General features: G+C 33.9%; 1 protein-coding gene across 2 annotated transcripts in view; it reads left to right on the top strand.

Moving 5' to 3' along the window:
* The first annotated feature begins 6,768 nt into the window (after positions 1-6,768).
* Positions 6,769-18,801, top strand: part of LOC124359598 (follicle cell protein 3C-1-like) — a 28,386-nt gene continuing 16,353 nt past the window's right edge. Inside the window, exon 1 of one of the 2 annotated variants that reach the window (XR_006922161.1) lies at positions 6,769-6,968. The gene's annotated coding sequence lies outside the window, so the exon portion shown is untranslated. Of the gene's footprint in view, positions 6,969-7,107; positions 7,120-18,801 lie in introns of those variants that run through there. The other variant, XR_006922162.1, reaches the window with a different exon arrangement.

The following is an 18,801-nucleotide window of genomic DNA, read 5'->3' as shown; positions in this document are numbered from 1 at the left end:
ATTAAATGAAACCGGACTGAAACCATTAAAATGGTAATTAGGACAAACATGTTATCGTTTCATACACATTTTGACCTGAAAAATTAAGTAAACTAGGTCCCAGAACTGGTAGCCCCATACTTATTTGTAATGTAATGAAATTAGATATGTTTTATTTAGAAGTATTATGATCGTAAATTAAATTTCTATCAGTCTAATTTTTAAACGTTTACTATGAGAATACAGTATTGTTACATTTTTTGTTAGGATAATACAAGTTTATTTAAATTAAAATAGATTAATTTATAATTTGTTTGTTATTAACTTATTTACATCCATTTTCGCAGAATTAGATTCTCTACAATTTGTGTTCACGGATTTTGTGCATTTTTGTTAGCCATTTAATGAATTTATAACACCTTAAATGTAAAAAACGTGTATTTTGACAATAAGTTTTTATACAAACTAAAGGATTTCCAGTTCTGGGACCTAGTTTACTCAATCTTTTCAGATCAAAATTCACATGAAACGATCAAATGTATGTCTTAATGAACATTCTAATTGTTTCAGTCCAGGTTCATTTAATCCTTGCAGTGGAAATCTTGGTGAAATCTTTCTTTAACCTTATCTTCTTCAACATTTCCAGACATGTATATATGAACTCTTTGTCTTATTTTTAGGTCGAAAATCACTTGTTAAAATGTTTTCCTTTCCTTCCGGCCTACCCTGTATGTTTTATGTTGTTATTATGACCAATTTCTTCTTCTGCAATTTCTTATTAAATTTACAATCTCATACTATTATGATTAATCCGTTGAGTTGTTCCTTGTAATTTAATAATTGCCGTGTCTTTATCACATTAAAAGGCTCGAGTTTGAATATCGAATTTGACATAGTGTTTCTATATGCTATGAAATAATTATTTGGGCGCCACATAAACTACTACTGGAAACAGTAGTAGTGTCAGATAGTTTACGAATAAAGTTATATTTTAATATTTATGATGTAAATTAATTCCATATCATATAGCCTACTATTGTATACAAATGTAAAACATTGACGTGATTTTGTTACCAACATACATACCAACATAACTTGTAGCATGCTATTTCTATAGATCTTAATTTTATTTCCTTTCAAAATAAGATTCCATAATTTATTTTTTTATTAGTTACTCTTGAATATGTTTTTTTATGCCCAACATTAGAAAATTCCCTACTCTTATCTTATTCTACTCTTTATTCCTTGAAAACACCCTCAGGGACGGTTTTAGAATTATACGGAGAATAGATCTCGAAGTTCTTTAGGAATATAATATTATATCCATTATTTCATTATTTTTATTATATTTATTTTCATTATTTCATTATATGCTTGAGACAAATTGACTGGCTGAACAAACATTAGTGTCAAGAAGGATAGGTTTTTACACTGCAAACCTCACAGCTGAAGTCTCGTCGCCTCACCCCTTACAGAATCAGGATAGGAGAAAATACTCTGAATAATGAAACCAACCATGATTGTGCACCATTATTCGGATTTATTCCAGATAGGTCGGGACTACTGTCCTCTTCTCGAAGATCCTTCTAGTTCGTTGGACTGATCTACCAGTTCTGAGGAGAGAAAAGAGCGTATATCAGTAGAGGTGGTCCACTAAGCGTAAATCACATAAAAAAGGAAACTTGGACTCTTCCGAAGGAGGCAACAGGATAGGAATCATTGGTATCAATGGTAAGGCAACAGGGTAGGAATGTTTGGAGGTTATTTTTGACGATGGAAGGATTGTGAAGGAAACAGGATTTTTCCGGACATTTGCCATCGTTTAGTGAAACAAGAAATCAGTAACACTACCTTTCGACGTTTGACAAACTGGTAAGTTTTGATGTCGAAAGTCTATTTACAAAGGTACCAGTTCCAGAAACTCTCGGAATTATTACATCACGTCTCAAAGACGACCAAACATTAAAGATAGAACTAAACTTCCCGTGCCATTAATTATGGAACTGTTAGAACTATGCACTCAATGCAATTATTTTGAGTTAGAGGGTAAAATTTACCGTCAAGATGAGGGGATGGCAATGGGTTCTCCACTGTCTCCTATATTCGCCAATATCTTTATGGAGAAATTTGAGCGAAAAGCCTTGGCTTCAGCTCAGTTCAAACCGAAGATTTGGTGGGGGTATGTGGATGATACCTTTGTTATTTTTTCTCATGGAGACATTGAATTAAATAATTTTTTGAATAGTATTTCTCCTTCCATCCGCCTCACAATGGAAGTGGAAGTCCAAAAAAAGCTTCCATTTTTGGATGTGTGTGTATTAAGAGATAGGGATGTCCTTAAGACAACTGTTTTTCAAAATATAACACACACAGGAAAATATTTAAATTATCAATCCAACCATCAAAAAACTGTCAAAGAAGGAGTAGCCTACTCGTTGTTTGCTAGAGCAAAGAGCTTGTCCTCAGATAAAGATGGACTAAAAGAAGAATTTAAGAAAATTATATCGGATCTCAGAAGCAATGGATACCCTCAATTAGTAATAAATAAGTGCAAACGAACCAGAAGAATCATTCCTGAGTCAGAAAAACAGAATTGTGATAAATTTCCATTTATGTCAATCCCTTATGTGCCGGGATTATCGGAGAAAATTAGAAGAGTAGGTAGAAAGTACAACATTAGAACCGCGTTTAAAACACACAACACTCTTAGACAAAGTCTCGTAAAAACAAAACCAAAAAATGGCACACAGGATTCCGTGTTTACAGTATAAAATATAGTTGCAATAGGGAATACATAGGCGAGACAAAAAGACCACTAAACGTAAGGATAAAAGAGCACAAAGAAAACACGAGAAAGGGTCTCACAGAAAAGTCAAAAATTGCACACCATTGTTGGTCCGAAGACCATCATATGAATCGGGATGAAGCCAACATAATACATCGGGAACCACATTTCTTCATTTAAAGGAAATTAATTGAGGAAACATACATTAAATTGGCAGACCAACCAATCAGTCAACCATCAGTCGAGATTAGGCCGATTTGGTTGCCAATTCTAAAAAATGAACTAAAGACAAAACCAAAAGTATCAAACGGATCAGATATTTGTAATAAACCAATGCGGAGTCACAATATGGTTTTAAGAAGTTCATCTCGCATGAACCAATAATAACGAAAGGGCCCATTCCTGTCCCCCCTCCCTTTTATTTCCGCCATCTTGTTTTAGGCAGTCGTGATGATTACCATTGGCTAGTCCCTCTGGTCAGTCGTAGGTGGTTAGTAGACGAGTGAAGACGTATTGTGACCTGTATTCCGTAGTTAAGTTTTAATGATTAGTGTTTTGTATAGTTTTTTATTAAGTGCATGTTTATAGAGATAGTGAAGTTGACAAACAACATGTAGGTTGTGATTCCTGACTTAGGCGTGCCACAACGCTTTGGTAAGATTTGTTTATTTTAACCTAGTTTGTAATTATGTATTAGGTTAGTTCTTTACCTGAAGAAGAGATCAGATTGCAGATCTCGAAACGTAGTGTTACTGATTTCTTGTTTCACTGAACGATGGCAAATGTCCGAAAAATCCTGTTTCCTTCAGGGTAGGAATCATTGATAGCAATAGTAAGACAACAGGATAGGAATCATTGGTACCAATAGTAAGGCAACAGGATATCAATAATTGATTCCAATGGTAAGGAGTGAGGGGGAGGAGTCGGTCAAGGTAAAATTTCTCATCCCACGTATGGCACCCGAGGTTGTGGACTTCAATGTCCGTGTTGGTGAAGCGGAGTTCATGAAGGTGATAAAGAGCGCTACTGAATGAAACATGCTGGATAAGTTGAGGTCTCCGACTCTACTCCGAACGTCTCTGGCGACTGTATAGCCTATCGTTGACCTTATCGGCTTGAGGTCGAAGATGTGGCCACGTGAGAGATGGAGATGAGAAGATGAAGAGAGAGAGAGAGAGAGAACTTTATTACATAAGCATTGAGCTCAGAAATGGCGTCATGTTACAAAAATATAAAGACAGGCATTTACAAACAGGTACGTATTTTAGGTCAGTCTATGTTGATGTACACAGCGATCAGCAAACTCGTCCAAATCATAGACAGGGACATCGAGCAGCCAGTTCAGAAGCCTCATCTTCAGAGTCTTTGGATTTCCACGCTTGATGCTGTTCGGTAAGAGGTTGAAAAGTTTGGCTCCGGCATAGGACGGCCCTTTCGAGTATCTGGATGTTCTGTGTGCAGGCAGGTTAAAGTCAGAAGTGTACCTGGTGTTATGGTCATGTACGTTACCATTCCTCTGCAGTGCTTGGTTGGAGGCAAAGACGACCACCTCACAAATGTAAATGGAGGCTACAGTTGGAATTCTGAAGGTTTTAAACAGTTCCTTGCAGCTGGCTCGCTTCTGGATCCCCCCAAGAACTCGTACGGCGCGCTTCTGCAGCACAAACACTCGCTGGATGTTTTCCTTAGAAGCAGCACCCCAAACAACTATCCCATACCTGATGTGGGATTCAATCAGGGCATGGTAGGCTGCACGAGTGGCGTCCGCCGTAGTGACGGTGTTAACACGTCTCAGCGCGAAGACTGCCGAACTGAGCCTCTGGCACAAGGAGTCTATGTGAGTGTCCCAACGTAAATCACTGTCTATGATCACTCCCAGATGTTTGGTTGACTCGGACTTCTGAATATTTGGAGGGCATGAAACCTCATCACGGAGTTTTCCAAAAAACAGCTGCTGCGTCTTGCTCTCGTTGAACACCAGGTCGTTGTTCGCGCAGTATTCCATGGCTTTATTGATGGAAATAAAGTTATCCACTTCAAGTTTGTCCAGTTCCCTGCCGCTGGTCAACAGGACAGAGTCGTCAGCAAACATGACGGTGCGGCTGTAATTACTCATGTACTGCGGGAGGTCGGCAGCAAACAATGCAAAAAGAACTGTTCCCAAAACGGAACCCTGTGGGACTCCTCTTGTCACGCTCAACAGACCCGATCTGACCGTGTTAGTTCTACCTTTGATGGTTTGCCTGATCTCAACCAGGTGCCTTCTTCCAAAGAGGTAGATCCTAAACCATTCCTGTGCTGCGCCCACAACACCAAAGGCACCAAGCTTGGCCAGAATCAGCCCGTGATCCAAACAGTCGAAGGCCTTGCTAAGGTCTAAGAAGGCTCCACCGACTGTTCTCCCAGCCTCCAAGTTGTCCAATATGTGTTCCACAATTGACGCTACTGCAGTTATGGTTGACCTGCCCGGCATGAATCCATGCTGTCCTTCTGGAATGATGTTGTTGGAGTTGAGATGTCTCATAAGACGGGTCAAAACTACCCTTTCAAGGATGAAATACCATGTGAAGCGGTGAGTTGAAGTGACATGTTGTCACTGGCGTTTCTATTTGGAAAGCTCATTTGTTGGTCCTATGCGCATCCTCTGAACAATTTGATTCTAACAGAAATGCCTAACGAAACGTTTCTTATGGACTATCCAAATGACATTGCTGGAGTAATCGTGTTGTGCACACCGGAATTGGCTTAGATCAGACTGAACCAGGTCACGTGACGAGTCAGTCATGGCCTTCACCCACTGATTGCCAAAACATAAATCGTACGGTATACCAGTGAATTAAGAGGAATATCCCAATTATAACGATATGGGTCAGAGGTCACTCGAACGAACAGATCTGTGAAGAAGGGAAGGGGGTTACTACAAGGGTATGAGATTGCTGCGACAGTCACAGTAAGTTAAACCTTGTTGTCTGATGACAGACTTCAGAGGTTTGTCAAAGGAAATGGAAAATGTTAATGAGACTGAGGTCGTCATTCGAGATTTTTTCTTGTGAGGGTTTTGCGGATGAAAAAGGTGGCTTGACATAGATCTCGGGGGTTTTGAGCCGACTCCGATTATGTTACACTTCTTTTATAACAACTGGTGTATCGCTGTCATAACTTAATATGTTAATAATTCATAATTTAACTAAATAACAGAACTATTCAAGATTGTTTTGTACTCTGTACTTTTTATATTGATTTTCAGTGAGCAATAAAATAAAAAAATATAATAAAACATCTTAACTAAACTTGTGAGTGTATTAACAAAACCCGTTCTGCTTGGGGTAGAAGTAAAACATCGTACTTTGTTTGAAGTTTATTTTTGACGATGGAAGGATTGTGAAGGAAACAGGATTTTTTCTGGACATTTGCCATCGTTCAGTCAAACAAAAAAAATCAGTAACAGTACATTTCGAGATCTGCAATCTGATCTCTTCTTCAGGTAAATAACTAACCTAACACATAATTGCAAACTACAGGTCGTAGGTGGTTGGTCGACGAATGCAGACGTATTGTGGCCTGTATTCTGTAGTTCAGTTATAATAATTATTGTTGTGTTTACTGTTTTATTAAGAGCATGTTTTAGAGTTAGTGAAGTTGACACACAACATAGTGCTCTGTAACTGAAGATGTATTAAACCTAACTCTCCTAAAACATCCTTCAAATCTTATTTAGTCCCATATTTAATAAAGCAAAGTTAGACAATTAGGGTTAGGAAAATAACAGTTTATGTATCACAGTTATTTACCCAACAGGTGAATACTTGGGAGCATATGTTTTAGGATGTATGGCTAAACATTATGTTATATTTAAAATTTTTAATCTCTAACTAGCGAATATATTCATATAACGCAAATGTATAAAATTTAAATTTTGGTACGGCAACCACGAAAAACGTGAACTATGCAGCTGCATGTTTTTATTTTATCTAGCCGATCATAACAACAGACTAGAAAAATAGTTATCAGTAGTTAGGTTATGTTGTAAAAGTAAGTTTGACTGTGTTGTGGTGGAGTAAGTGAAGGAAATAAACTTTATTTCTACAATTCAGAATGTTTACTACTAATGAAAGATTAAAAAATCGTACAGGTAAAAATAATGTTGGACGTTACGAGTTTTTGAAACAACTCACTGAAGAATTTAAATCAACAACAAGTCCAGGTCAGTTGATATAATTAGGGTTGAATATTATAAAATTTATTACAACTTATTAAAGTTGTTTTGTTGAAGAACAATCCTGCTCTGGATAGAACTAAATGATTGTTAAATTATAATTAACTGTAACTCATTAACATGATGTTCCCCATGGCAGGTACCCACAATTTTTGAAATTCTGTAGTATTATTATGATTGACAGTATCAACAGTTTGCTTAGAATTTCGTCTTATTTTTGCCATATATTTCTTCACAAGGCCTTGATATTTGTTAGTGTTTTACTCATTTAGTTTTCAAAATAATTAAAATTGTTCAGTTCATTGCACCCAATATAGCAATTATCCCTGACACAAACATTTAAATTTATAAATGCAGTCACCTACTTATAATAAAAAACTATTCAATAAATTCATGTGTACATTTTGTATTTATCCTTTTATTACATACATTTTCTTTTGAAATACACAGAAATTTCTTATTAAATGCCCATATAAGTAGTGAAGCAATTTGGTCATGCCAGGCGTCCTGTATATTCTAAAATTTACGGCAAATTGTACAATACTTGTAGTATGTTTTTATGGACACAGTTTTATTTGAAGATAGTTTACATTAGTTTATCCTGAGATGCAGTTAATTAAACTAAAAACTTGATTTTTTAAAGATTTCCTACTGTAGGAAGATTAAAAATAAACATGACCTCTCATGTTCATGAGGAGGTGCAACCTTCCACATGTTAATAGTGAGATATCTTAGTATATAATTTTATAGACCAAGAACTGAGTATGCAGAATGTGTATGCAAAGTTTTATCAAAATCGGCTCATATGTTTTGTAAATTCTTTATTGAACATATTCTTAGAGAATAGTACAATTTAAAAATTCATTTATCGTGTAAAATGGATGGTCTTGAAGCCAGAGTTTTAGTTTGTGTCCAAACTGCAGCCGGTCTCTCCTCTTCAGTTCTAGTGGGAGGGCGTCCCACAGCTTTGCTCAGACATACGTTGGCTTCTTCTCCGTGGGCGCTAGGCGGTGAGCTGGAAGATGGTAGTTTGCAGCATGCCGAGTGTTGTAGTCATGTTGCTGTGCTCCAGTCATCACTTCATCGGGTGATTTCAGGTGTACGTAGGTCACAGCTTCTAGGATGTATAGGTTGACCACAGTGAGAATCTTCAGTTCTTGAAAGGCTTGCCTGCATGATTCTCTTGTGCGTAGGCTTGCAAGGATCCGAATTGCTCTCTTTTGGTGTATTAGGACCCGTTGCAGGTTTTTGAGGTACAGAACTCAGTTTGTCTGTAAAATCAATATAGCTCCTAAAATAGGTGTGGCCTAAAAATGAGGGGGGTAGAGTATGATTAGCAGATCCGGTTTTTTATATCGAAATTGGCAAACGATATAACTTAATCATAACCATCGATATAATCAATCGATGCTAATTAATTATTTTGAACAATTAACTTAAATAATCTATATCAACAGCTGTAAACACTTTCAAATAATTCACATAACTTAAGGTAATATTTCAATTTTACATAAGTAACATTTGATTGTTAAAAATGGCAGTTGATTTTTGAAAACTACACAACATTGCTTTGAAAGATGGTAAGACATGTTTTTCGTGGCTTCAACATGTAGGACTCGTACCAAAAAACCCATTATGTGAAATTTGTGGGAAAGAAACAAATGTAACTGTGAGAGGAGCAATTATGGTCGTCTTCAGTTTTCCTAATTTTGGTTATAATAATTTGTTTGATCACTGTTAATATTAAATTCACATTTTAATTTTAAACATATGTTTGTTATTGAGGATACTTTTATATCGATTGATAGTCTAGGATTTGAGATGCGAATATTAGGTATCGATGATTACATTCTTTGATATAAAAAACCGGGTCAGCTTATCGTATTCTACCCAATGAGGGTTGTAATATAATATACTAGACTGTGTCTAGAATGTGTATGCAAAATTTAAGAAAATTAGCTTGTACGTTTAATCCATTAATATTTTTATAGATGTTGGCGTTGCATGATAATAGGTGATTATTAATTATAGATTTTATTTATCTAAAATCTGTATTGGAATTCTAGATAAGTATTTTGTTTAGAGTTTTTATTGTATTTATTATTCTATGTATCTTCAAATTATAAAATTAATATAGTTTTTATAAAGGATTAGTTCAGGAACTAGGTTAGGAGTAAGTAGTTCAGGACTCAGGTTAGTATTAGTATTTTAGGATTCGTTCTTCCTATGGACGGAATCTATGGCCAGTTTCTTACTGCTAAACCGTTAAGGGGTTAAGTTATTTAAATAACAACACTGTTCAAAATAAATCTAAATAGAGTAAAATCATGATTGTGATATTTGAGTAATGTACATTTAAGTACAAACTATAAACATGTGGTATTTGAGCTGTAATACCTTGAATACCTTCTTCATTTCTGACAAGCAAAGCTGGATAGACTGTCAACTGTAAATAATACTAATGTTTCAAACTGAATCTAATTTTAGTTGGTGTCCATGAATCATAGCCGACATCTAATTATTCTTCTACAGAGTAGAGTGGATTAGACTTAGCTGAGGCTCAACCTTATGCTTTAAGACTTGAGGATCTAACGCCTTCCCTTCATTTGGCAGGGCATTATATAGCCTAGCAGCTAGAACAGGGAAGCAATCTTTTTGCTTGTCTACCAGTAGTGTATATTGAGATTCAGTGTTCCCATGGGTGTTACGGGATCTCATTTATCATAGAAAACAGGTACAGGTTCTCTTTAACATAAAGAAAGCTGATAAGAATGTACTGACTATAGATTGTTAGCATTTCCAGTTCCATAAATATAGGACAATGCTACCGTTGCCCTGCTGATGTAATAGTGCGCAGTGCTTTTTTTGGAGAATCAGTACGTTGTCATTGCCTGACATTTGTAGCCAGAGCCGCAGGCCATATTAGGTATGGCTATAGAAAAATGTATCGTAAACTGTAATTAGATACTGTGAAGACAGCATTGACTCAAGTCTACACAGCTGGAATGTTATGCGAGCTAATTTTGAGCAGATGTTACTGATAAATCCAGAAAGTTTCCTGTCCAGTATAAACTCCAAAAGCCTAACTTCATTCAAGACTTGAGTTTGCATGGAGTTCAGGTTACACATGGTTTCCTGAGTTTTACTTTCATTAAAGCTCATTTTATTCAATAGGAACCAGCTCTTTACGCTTTCAAAAGAGACCGATGCAGATGACCATGCAGGGTTTGATGTATCTCCTTTATTATTATATGGTTGTATCATCAGCAAAGATCAACACGTTACCGAGAATCACTAGGACATTTATCATTACTAGAAATAGAACAGGGCTCAGAACTGTGCCCTACAGGATATCATGTTTCACAGGTAGGGGTTTTAAGTCTGCTTCTCCAACTGACATGATTTGCTTTCTATTGTACAAGTATGATCCGAAATTTGCTAGAAGTCCTGCTATCTGACTCCCAATCCAACAGCTAAAATAAACAATGTATCAATGATGATAAGTAATTTGATTGTTTTTTATTTCCTTCATGACACAACTTGATAGACATCTATAAGATTAATACTATCACTAACATATCAGTGGATATTAATTATTAATACAGTTCTAGCTCCTAGTAAGGGATTGACAACAGCCAGATTATATGATTTGCACATATCCACCAATAGTAAATTAATTAAACTCCCTAATGAAAACCACCAGGACTAAAACTGATATTGTTTAGGAGATTAGTATAGATCAGTAGGTGTGAAACAGAGAAATATTTCTTCATTTTAGTAATGATCTTATAATATATATTTTATCTTGATTATATCAGTATGATTTTGTGACACTATATACATAATATGCTAAATATAATAATTAAATACATATTTTTACTGCATAAGATCCCTAGAAAGAATAATAGTCACAAGAAAAATAAATGTATACACAGGAATTCACATCTTATCCAAAACGACTAGTATTGGTTTCAATCACATTGAATAATTGACAAAGCCAACTAACACCTGAGATTGGTGAATGAAATCTATTAAATTCAATTAATGAGTAAACTTAAAATATTATTTAATTTACTATCACTGGTAAAAGAATAAAAAAATTTCCAATATTAGTTTTATTATTGCGCAAGGTCATGATGATAGAATCATTGATTCCGAAAAGCTTTGCACAATAATAAAACTAATATTGGAAATTTGTTTATTAATTTACCAGTGATAGTAAATTAAACCTTTTTTCCAATGCCCCAAGATTCTTCATTAAAATATTATATATCTAGAATCTTTATTGTATACATAGCCTATATCCATTATTACTGTCATAATATATTGAGACATTCTCTTGTGGACGTTCAAGTGATTTGTTTGTAATATGTGCAATCCCTAATTATAACCTTACTTTAGCATTAAACCGAAAAAATTTACTTTTCTTCGCTTGATAAAGACTAATCTTTAAATGTTTATTATATTTCTAGTGCTGTCGTGCTTGATTTGTAGATAATTTAACAGCAAATTAAATTTTTTATTTGTTAATAATTATTTTTGCTGTCAAAAAAAGTTTAATTTTTGCCAGATGGTAAATGGTTTTTTAACATCAGTCTGATTAGATTCAATTTTTACAATTGGCTGGCTTTTCTCTATAGAGAAAAAGGGAATTAATTTGTCATCGTTCATCTGCAAACTCTCTGTGGCCAGCTGGTTTTGGGCTGGGGTTTTACAGATATTTTAGTTTATAATAATAGAACCTATTTCTCTTACCTAAGCTATTAATGTTTTATATAATTGTATTCAGCATAAAATGTAGATTGTAAAGATATAAATTATAATAGATTATGATTAAATATAAAATCTATAAGTAGAGAAAAGAGTAAATGTAAAAAAGGGTGATGCAGATCATCCATCCATAATGTAGACTGGCAGAACCAAGAATCCTATCTTCTTCGTTTTAACAAAAAACCCTACATTTCGATCCTCAGGAATTCGGGAAAGTAATTTTTAATACCCAAAAATACCTCAAAATTGCAATTTTTATGTACAAATATGATGTATGATGTGATGGAGCTTCTGCTGCTCGTTCTGCTAATGAAAAATACAATAACGAGTCAGGACTCTGGCTAATAGGCTGCACTTACAATAATGCTCCAGAACATTGGTGAGCAAAAATATCTGTGATTGAGCCCAGCAACCGTCCATAAGCAGTTACTGTCAGTTGATGACTAATAGACTATATTTCATACAATGACCCGCAAATACATTGGCAACCGGTAGCGTTACTAGTTGCATTACTAGTTACCCTTGGCTAATAGGGGTCTAATACTTGTTTATTTTTAGTATTATTTCTTTTACATTTCAAATCAGTGCTTTTTAATTTAATATTAGGTAAATTTATTTTAATTTATTAGTAATGTTCAATAAAATAAAAAATGTATGAAGTATCAGTTTGTAAAAATGCCCTTTATGTTACTTATTTAAGATGAATTCATGAAATTTAGTGTAGTTACTTACCTTTAACTGCCCTTTTATGTAGTGTTAAAAAAATAGTCTACAATTTTTAAAATACCTATCTTAAAATAAAACATTTTTTAAATGGTTTTAAATAAGTTATTTTTAGTATTTTTTATAGCTTAAGGCATTACACAAATAAAAATTTTTCATTATTATTATAATTGATACATGTGGATACTAAAATAGAGGACTAAAGGATAGTAGGATTTTGGACATTTATCATCGTTACATGTTACAAAATGTTAGCACTATTTTGAGATCTGCAATCTAACCTCTTCCTCAGGTGTATACTACAATCTAGGTTAAAATAAACTAATCATATCTGTTTGGAGTCCAGTTCAGGCGTTGTGACTACACAGGAAGGAAGTCATGAGCACGAGAAGTCAATCTTACAGTCACACCAGTACAAGCGAAAGTGGGATACTAACAAGAAAATCAATTTTTGCACTTTCTTCAGCAGCACGTGTCATCTGAAACAATGGGACAGGAAGGTGATGGTCAGGAGAGAGGAGGGTAAAGGCAGCCGCTTCTGGCCATATGTTTTGGTCTTAGACCTTAATGTCATGATGTGTATACGAATTTTGTTGGTTGAGGTTTGTTTTAATGTTAATTTTTTAATCCCATAATTTGCATAGCTCTAACTATTGTGGAACTGTTAGAGCTGTGCACTCAATGAAACTGTTTAGAACTGGAGGGTAACATTTACCATCAAGATGAGGGTATAGTGATGGGATCTCCTCTATTGTCCATTTTCACCAATGTCTTTATGTAAGAGTTTGAGCAAAAAGTCCTGGCTTCAACTCAGTTCAAACTGAGGGTCTCTTGGAGAAACGTGGATGATACTTTTCTCGTCTTCCCTCATGGAGACACTGAACTTAACGAATTTTTGTGCCATATAAACAGCATTTCTCCCTCCAATCACCTTACAATGGAGGTAGAAGTCCAAAACAAAATCCCCTTTCTGAATGTGTCTATAATAAAGGACGTCTTTAGGTCAACAGTGTATCATAAGAAAACACACATGGGTCAATTTCTAAATTTCATTAAAAGTCTGTCAAAGAAGAAGTAGCGTTCTCAGTGTTTGACAGAGCAAAGAGTTTGTGCTCAGACAAAGACAGGTTAAAAAATAATAAAAAATATTGAATCCGATCTTGGAAACTTTCAGTCTTTCATAAATAAGTGTCAAAGAAACAATAAAAAAATCCATGAGTCAGAGAATGAAAACGAAGAAAGATTTACATACATGTCGGTCCCTTACGTGCTGAGATCACTGGAGAAAATTAGAGGAGTAGGCAGAAAATATAATATTAAAACTACTTTAAGAACACACTACACTCGTAGATAAAGTCTCATAGAAACCGAGCCAAAAAATGGCACTGGGCTCAAAAAACTGTGTTTATAGTATAACATGTTCTTGTAATAAGGAATACATAGGCGAGATAAAAAGACGACTAAATGTGAAAATTATAGAAAATATAAAAAAAGCACTAAATTTGCTTAACATTGTGAGTCTGAAAATCATCACATGAAATGGGATGAAGCCAACATAATATACGGTGAGGAGATTTGTTTAAACACAAACTTATCGAGGCTTCATATATAAAATTAGCTGACCAACCACCAAATCAACCTTCGGTGTAGGTTAGGCCACTTTTAGTACAAATATTTTTAAAAAGAACTCACTAGAAAACCTAAAAAGATTTTAACAATTAAACAAACATCAATCAACAAATATCTTACACACACCATGACACTAAGATCTAGGACCAGAACATATGACCGGAAGCGGGTACCTTCTACCTCCTGACCATCGCCTTCCTGTCTCATTATTCCATATGACACTGCGATGCTGAAGAAAGTGCCAATATTGATTTTCTTGTTAGTGTCTCACTTTCCCCTGTGCTGATGTAACATATGTTAGTAAGGTTGACTGCTCATGCTGTTCAGTTTTTGGAAATAAGTGCGATGAATTTAGTAAATTACTTAGAGAAATAGCCTTAGGTTACCCTGTGGGGGACGTGAACAGTGAAGGATTATAATTTTGCTTCAGTAACCAATGGTTTCACTAAAAGGGCCCTAATTGTATCACAAGTAACCCTCAGCTATTAGAGGCTTTGATGTCAAACAACAATGCAACACTCACTCAACAATAAACTGTACAATTGGTTGTCATTTACAGCTGATTTAAAAAACATTTACATATAGAAGCATAATAAGTTGCAATGCCACTGATTATACATCCTATAGCATTAGTAAAATAATGTATAAAGTTAAGTTCACAACTTAATTACAAAAATTTATTCTTTGTCATCATTATTAATGTATAGTGTTAAGTAAAAGTTTTTGTTACATTTTATGTTGCAAGCCCCTCGTTGGCTGCGTCAATTTGTTGAAGATCGCCCTACGTTGGCTGCGTCAATTTGTCGCGAGATCTGCCCCTCGTAGTTGTGTCAATTTGCTGCATATCGGTTTTTTAGTGTTGTTGACGCCCCATGTAGTTGTGCGCCATTTTTTTACGAGTCCCACGTTGCTGTACCATTTTGCTCCGGATGGCGTTGGTCGCCATCTTGGTCAAAATCTGCCCAAAGCTAGCTGCGTCCCCTTGGTACTGCTTGAAACTCTGCCACCTTACAGATAAACAATTTGCTGTCCCAATCCTCTCCCAATCACTATTCAAAATGTGCTCCCTCTCATTGGTGATGTAAATTACTTCGTGTTAGCTAACTCATACTATTCCAACTTAATACCAAATTACTATTAAATTTGAATGTCTGTGGTGTTGTCACCAACAACAAGTCTATATCTATCTCAGGTTTTTAAATAGGTTGAGTAGTGGTTAAACAATTTAATATCACTCCATTAAAGTTCCTATCACACTTTTTTATGAATGGGATACTCAAAGAAAAGTCAAACCAAGTGACCTTGACGTTAATTTATTCCATATTACACTGTCCATACATATATAATTCCACTCACCTTGCTTTGATAATTTAAGAGTCAAACATAATATCCCATCCTTCATTAAAATTTCAATACACCATATTACAGTTTCCTATTAATTTCATCACTACTATCCCAGGAGAATCCACACAACCTCCTTGCTTCAAGTCTGGAAAGAGAAGACGGAATCTCCGTATAAAACTACACATACCGATTCAAAACAATACTCATCCCCTCTCCCGTTCAAATCAGCGTCTTTACGATTAATATAATTTGATTCTTTTCTTATAATTGTCAAAATTTATCACGTTTACTATAATTAATCAATTTAAGTCTTTTTATTATTTTTTCAAAGCTTTTTATTTAAATTTTTAGCAACATGTGCTTTATGACGTCATCAATATACAAGTCATTTATCCCACAATTGGCTTTTCTGCGTAATTCTATTTAGCACTTTTGTAAAACACGAATTTTGGTTATGTTTACTTCATTTTAATTAATCAAATCTTTTCCCGTATAAAGTTTAATATATTTCTTCGTTATTAATTAAATAAATCTCAATTCCGACAACATGTGATTCACTGACGTCACAGTCTGCCGATTCACTGACGTCACAGTCTGCCAATTCCCCGCGAATATTCAAATGTCGTAATTTGACCTGTTACACAACCCCCAAATATAAATTGATCTCATATTTGTTATCAATTTATATTTCTCCTCCAATTAAATCTTTTAAATTTTTGTTCAATTAAGCTATTATTTAAATTTCTTGATAATTTTGTTAACACCTATAAAAGTATTCATTTAAAAGAAAGTAAAATATCAAAGCAAAGCAAATGCATATAATCATATTACACAAATTACAATGTATATTAGACAATTACACAAATTACAGTGTACATATAAATCAATTACACAAATTACAATGAATATAATTAACTATACAAATATCAATGAATATATAAATCAGCTACACAAATTACAATTAATATTAAATAATTACACAAATTACAGTGTACATATAAATCAATTACACAAATTTCAATGAATATAATTAACTATACAAATATCAATGAATATATATATATATATATATATATATATATATATATATATATATAAGAACAGTACTAAAGTTTTAAATATTTTTAAACTGAATACATGTAACCTCTATACGTTTTGAATATAATATTTAACGTGTCCATTTGACATAACATAATGTTCAATACAAGTTAACACTATTAGATTATACACTCACAAGTTATGATAATACACAAATACCTTGTAAAAATCCTAAACATATTCTTACTGATAAACAATATTGTAATATCCTTATATTGTCATCTCCTACTGGAAACATATTACACACGCTATATACTATATTACATTATCCTTGTCACATCTTATTCTAAATATTTATACAACCTTATACTAATCTGACTATTATTGTCAGTTATAAAATAAAATGCTTTCATTCAGCATCAGTATGGTCATTCACACCTTAAGAGTTTTCATACTCTTATTCTATGAACTTCTTTAGTTCCCTTACATAACGGATCCCAAAGAATTCATTATTGTCTAGTCTGGTTAATGCATATGCATTTTCTCTTTTAATGCCTGCGATTACATATGGTCCTTCATAAAGTAAGAAATATTTTTTAATCTTCTTATCTAATGCATTTGATAAAATATGGTTTTTTACTAATACTTTGTCACCTATTCTATACTTAATTGGATTTAATTTCTCATCATGTCTTTTATTCCTTTTTTCTGCCTTACTTATTAAGTTTTCCCTTACCATTCTAATTTTGTTCAAATGATCAAATTTACATTCAATTGGAAACTTAATTATTTTACTTAGAAAATTATCAGATCTTCTTCCAAACATTACTTCATATGGTATTGCTTCAATGGTGTCCTGTACTGAATTGTTTAACACATGTTCAGCAAATAACAGAGCGTCAGGCCATTGAGTGTGTTTTTTGTGACAATATATCCTACAAATTTTATTTACTTCTTTATTTGTCCTTTCCACTATTGAACTTTGTGGGTGATAAGGTGTACTGTGATAAACTTTGATGTTTAAGTTATTAAGAGTTGTGTTCCACAAATTTGAATTGAAACATGGACCATTGTCGCTGACTATTGCTTTCATTTTTCCTACTTGAGGTATAAACTCTTTAGTTACTTTACTTAATACACTTCTACTGTTTGGTTTCTTTATGGCATATAATTTCACAAATTTTGAAAAAACATCTACCATTGTTAATATGTATTGTACATTTCCTCTTCCCTTTGGTAATGGACCTATCAAATCTATTGACACCAAGTCTAGCACATTCTTTTCCTTTACTTCACAATGTTCTAATATTTCTAAAACCTGTTTATCCTTCTCATCATTAACCTTATCCTTCATATTTTCTGTATGTGTTTTACATAAAAATTCTATGTTGTTCCAAGAATTTTTCAGCTCATTATCACTTACTAATGTATTTATGTAATTGCACCTAATTAACTTTATACCATTGACTATATCCTCTGATTCACAGTTTGATTCAGTAAATTCAACATTTAATACTTCTTTATCTACCTCCAACTTTATCCTACCATGTTCAAAGTCAATTTTTGCATTGTGTTCTCTTAAGAAGTCACATCCTAGTATTATTCCCAAGTTCACTGCTTTAACTACTAGAAAATTTATTTGAAATAATTTATTCTCTATTTCCACCTCTATCATGACCTGTTTATCTATCCTTTTACTTCTAATACCTGTTACTCCTATTATACTCAAATTTGTTACCGGCAGCTCTAAAATCTCAAGTACACTTCTTTCTTTTATCTCATTAAAATACTTTTCTGACATTATTGTCGCCTGGCTTCCTGAATCTATTATCATGTGATACTCCTCTTTATTTATTTTTCCAAGTATCTCAGGTAGTGCTTCTGCTACTGGTTTTATGGGAATTTTATTATAATTATCTTCATTGGTCAATTCATCAAACATGTCATTCTCTGGTATAAAAGCTGTATTCACCCCTAGTCTTAGTCCGGATTTTTTCTTATCTGATCTTATCAGATTTCTAAGCTCATTTGCTAGAATTGTTAGACCCTCTTTATTCAGATGTATTAAATCTTCACACCATTTTCCTTTATAAAATATTTCCTTTTCATATAATTTCACATTACAGTCTGTACTATCATAGTTATAGTGGCAGAGAAGTATGTTAGTTATATATAACATACTTCTCTGCCACTTCTTAAACTGTAATTTTTTCACTATTTTCTTTACTTTTTATGTGTTCATTTATTCTCTCAAGTTTATTTAAATGATACCTGTCATTGTCACCCAACTTTGGTATGGGTGGAATTGTTACCAAGA

The sequence above is a fragment of the Homalodisca vitripennis genome, chromosome 4 (assembly GCF_021130785.1).
Source record: "Homalodisca vitripennis isolate AUS2020 chromosome 4, UT_GWSS_2.1, whole genome shotgun sequence".
Lineage (NCBI taxonomy): Eukaryota > Metazoa > Arthropoda > Insecta > Hemiptera > Cicadellidae > Homalodisca > Homalodisca vitripennis.
Note: the sequence above shows the minus strand (reverse complement) of the source record. Positions and strands in the feature narration are given on the sequence as shown.